Source organism: Triticum aestivum, chromosome 2D (genome assembly GCF_018294505.1).
Source record: "Triticum aestivum cultivar Chinese Spring chromosome 2D, IWGSC CS RefSeq v2.1, whole genome shotgun sequence".
Classification (NCBI taxonomy): domain Eukaryota; kingdom Viridiplantae; phylum Streptophyta; class Magnoliopsida; order Poales; family Poaceae; genus Triticum; species Triticum aestivum.
In genome coordinates, this window is record NC_057799.1 from 580,480,231 (window position 1) to 580,484,795 (window position 4,565).

The following is a 4,565-nucleotide window of genomic DNA, read 5'->3' on the forward strand; positions in this document are numbered from 1 at the left end:
ATCATTTGCTGGAAGTAACAGGCGTATGATGCTACGAAGCTCTTCAAAGTTGTTTTGGAACAGAGTTCCTGATAGAATAATTCGCCTTTTGGTACGAATTTCAGCAAAGGCCTTCCAAATAGCGATATTCGGAAGGCTCTTGCTAAACTTTGTACCAAAAAGCGAATTATTCTATCGGGAACTCCGTTCCAAAACAACTTTAAATAGCTTCGTACCATTATGCGCCTGTCATTTCCGGCTAATGATGAAGTCATGGTTTTCTTGAATTCTTTGACACTAGACAACGTGACATATAGAAGGGTAGATGAGATTAGGAAAAATATGGACCATTTTCTGCACATCCAGAATGGCGCCATTTTGTTAAATCCCTTGTCGGTCCGGACGTTGGACATTCATGAGAGAGGCGGTCCGGAGCGTTGCCGAGGCCATCCAAATTTACCAAGTTAAAAGAGCGTTGTCGTCGAGGCCACCCCAAAACGTAGAAGCATCGAGCTAGCTAGGTCTATGTTTGCCACTAATATATCTATCTCTCATGTTAGTATATTAATTGCCATGTTGTAATATTTGCAGAAACTATGGAGCACCGAGACTTCGAAGCAGAAGAGTTGTCGGGGGACATAATCCTCGGTGGAGGTGATGTCTTGTCATATCTCAACGACACCGATGGTCTGGAAGGAGAGGGTGAAGCAGGCTCCGGTGATCGAACAATGGAGGTGGAAGGACATGATCATGATGGCTCCGGTGACCGAATGCCGGTGGAAGAAGGAGACCGTGATGACGGCTCCGGTGACGGAACGGAGGAAGGAGCTGTTGCAAAGTCCGGCGAGGTATATATATTATTAATTTAGCCTGTGCTGACTAGATAATTGATGCATTAATTGTTTTGGTATGTACACATATTAACTCTCTTCTTTCTTATTTTCTAGCCCTCCGGATCGAGCCAAACTTTGGTAACGAGACGAGGCCCGAAGAAAAGGTTGTGCAAGGATGAAAGGTTCACGATCACAGCAATCAAGGGCGATGGCCAACCGATTGAACCCAGCCGGACCAAGGAAGCATTTTCTGCTCAGTGCGGGGTTCTTGTTAGGGACATGATCCCGATCAGCATCCACCAATGGAATAAGCCTAAGAGCGAAGACCCTCAAGTGTCTTATTTCAACGATAGACAGAAAGATGATCTTTGGACCACGCTGAAGGCAAATTTCACCCTACCGCCAGAGGAGGATCCGGATAAGCCAGTTGTAGAGCCATTGATCAAGGCTCATGCTCTTAAGAAGATGGCAGATCTTTTCAGGAGGTGGAAGAATGAGTTGAAATCAATGTTTGTCGACAAAGAGAAGACTCCAGAATTCACCGGCCGATTTGAGAAGATAAGAGATCACCGGCCCGCATTTGTGGCCCACAAGACATCGGAGAAGAGTAAGAAGATGTCAGCGACAAACAAGATAAATGCTGCAAAGAAGGAGCATCACCATCGCACGGAGTTAGGTGGCTACCTCAAAGCCCGGTCGTTGTGGGACAAGGCTGAGAAGGACCTGCTTGATAAAGGGGTCGAACCAGAGACATTGAACTGGCCAGACCGTTCAAGGACTTGGTTCTTCGGGGTTGGGGGAACCTTGGACCCTGAAACACGGAAGTACCGTTGGACGAACGAGCAAATGGGAATACCCATCAAGAAGCTTCAGCAGTATATCGCCGCAGCGCAGCAAGGGGCGTTCGTTCCCGACAGAGAGAACGACGACCTCACAAAGGCCCTCGGCAATCCTGAGCACCCAGGACGAACATGAGGCACGGCAGGCTCCGTTGCGTGGAAGGTTGGGTTTCCCGATGCAGACGGGTACAAAACCCAGGAGAGGAAAAGGAAACAGGAGCTCAGCGATCTGCAGAAGCTGAATGCAAGAGTACTAAAGCTAGAGCTACAAGTTGAGAGCCAGTGAGTTGCCGACCAACCAGATCAGCGGCACGAAGCTATCCCAGAAGCTACCCCGCCATCTCGGCGGAGAAGCAGCCTGACTTCACGGCTCCCAGCTACCCCGTGGATGCTATCACGGAGGCTCAAGAGTGCCACCTTATGATGCAATGGCAGCACCTCAAAGTCAAGGCGGTTGTCGGCTCTGTTGCACCTCCTGAACCCGGCGCAACTTTTCATTGCCTTCCGATTCCACAAGGCTATGCTGTTGTGATGGTCGATGAAATAACGGAGGGATTTGAGGAGCTCGAGCTTGACCACCCTACCGATGAAGGGGAGACTCAGCTGCGTCTTGCTCTGAAGACTCCATGTCTATGGCAGAAGGAGCTCATCAAGCTTCCGAACTGGACGCCTCCCCCTCCTCCTCCAGCGAGTCAGGGCACTCTGCCTCCTCCTCCGGCGAGTGATCAGGGCACTCCGCCACCTTCTCCGCCTACGCCGGCGTATCCGAGCAGCCCGCCTCGTCAGCAAGGGCGTAAGAGAGCCGCCGCCGCTCCAGCTGCTCCGGCACGTCGTAGACTCTGCCTCCTTCTCCGCCTCGTAAGCAACAAAGGAAGACAGCCGCCGCCGCTCCGGCCGCTCCGGCATCTAGCAGTACAGCCAGAGGCGGGAGGTAATACAGATTCGGTCCATCTCTCAAGCCTCTAGAGAAGTTACCATACGAGATGACCGAGGAGGAAAACGCGAAGATCTGTAAAGCCCAAGTGAAGGAATTTTTTGCAAAGAAAAATCCACCTCCGGAGGGGAAGATAGATCCGATGAAATTGAAGCGCACTTTGGATGCCCTGAAGCGACCACCACTGCCTTCGTCGGATGACAACCATGTCCACGCTCTTAAAAAGGCAGCGCAAGAAGCGCGTCGGTTGGGAACTACTTCAAGTGACAAAAGGTTACAAGAACGAACAAGAAGTGGGAAAAAATTCCCCAGCTCGGAGAACAGGCGAACCAATCGTGCCCCCCGCTGAAGGTGTCTAGCGATGTTGTCGCAAATCTGCTGGGGATGCTGCTCGGTACCAATCCTGGTGATTACCTGCCGGACGATGCACATTTTGATACAATGGAGGTGGACGAACACAAATACCGGTACGGGAAGCCTCTCGTCAAACCTGGTCATCCTCCTCTAACAATGATGATGCGAAGATTCCATAAGTGGTACATGGACACCTGCAAGTCTGGGAAGGATATTTTGACGCTGAGAGTTAAAGAGGAGCACGACCTCGTTGGAATTGATCTGTTGTCTGTTCCATTTGAGGAGTTCTTCCAGTTTTTCAATCAAAAGGCCCTCGATAAAATAATCATCACTTGCTACTGTCTGTAAGTACTACTTTTGTAATTAAGTCTCTATATATAGCTCAGCTCTTTCATTGCATCTATATATAATTATCCTCACTATATTATGCAGATTGAAGATCGTCGAATGCAAGAAAAGACAAATCTATGATATTGGGTTCATTAACACAAATCTCATAGATGAATGGACGGTTAAATTTGATGCCAAAGAAGCCGAGGCCAACTTGCTAAAATCATTGCTTTAAAATCAAAACAAACAGAAAATAATCTTTCCTTACAACTTCAAGTGAGTGTTACTGTCTTGTGCATATTCGGTTTCCCTTATTACTCGAGGTTATAGTAATGTAATTGATGAGTTATGCATGCATGCGCAGCTTCCACTTTATTCTCCTAGAGATTAAGCTTGAGCAGGGACTAGTAATCGTCTTAGACTCAAGACGAAAAGATCTCAAGGAGTATGCGGCCATAACTGAAACGCTCCAAAAGTAAGTTCAATCGATCATTATCGCACCATATCGGCAACTTTGTTCATTTCCTGATATCAAGTAATAATTATTTTCTTTATCTCGCAGGGTTTGGAAAGTGTTCACCACAGAAGCTCCGGGACTGCCGGGGGAGCTGCGATTTACACACCCGAAAGTATGTACTACTAGCTAGTTCCACGCATCTCCCATTGATTCTAGCTGGTTTCATCAATACCATTTATAATGCTTGATTATCAGTTTGATTGACCTCTATTTCTCGTAAAGTGGTTGTGGCAGGAAGGCAGGAATAATTTTTGTGGATACTACAATTGCGAGTACATCTACAACGCGACGACCTCTAAGAGGGGCTACTCTAAAGAAGATTATGAAGTGCGTAAGCAATAATATTCACAATTTTATTTTATTACCATCATTTGTGTTGAGTTTCATTCATATATATGTGTTGACCCCCTGCGGGATGAACTCCTACCACAAGATCGCATAAAAGCAATTCAAGAGGAATTGGCGGGATTCTTTCTTGACCACGTCATAGATAAAGACGGAGAATACCATGTGGAACTTGACATCAGATGCTACGGATTGTAAGAGATCTTATATTGTATATATGTAGCTAGTAGCGTCGGATAGATGTACGAAAACTTGTTGTTCGACCAATCTCTCGGAGAAAGAGAGGTCGATCACTTTTCTTTGTATATGTTCATGACGATCTTGTGTACTTAATGGTTTCCTTCATTTTCTTACTAGCTAGCGTGTCGAGTCTTTTCTATACGTATAGTACGTAGCGTCGACCAAGCACGAAGATAAGAGAGGGACTTTTCTCT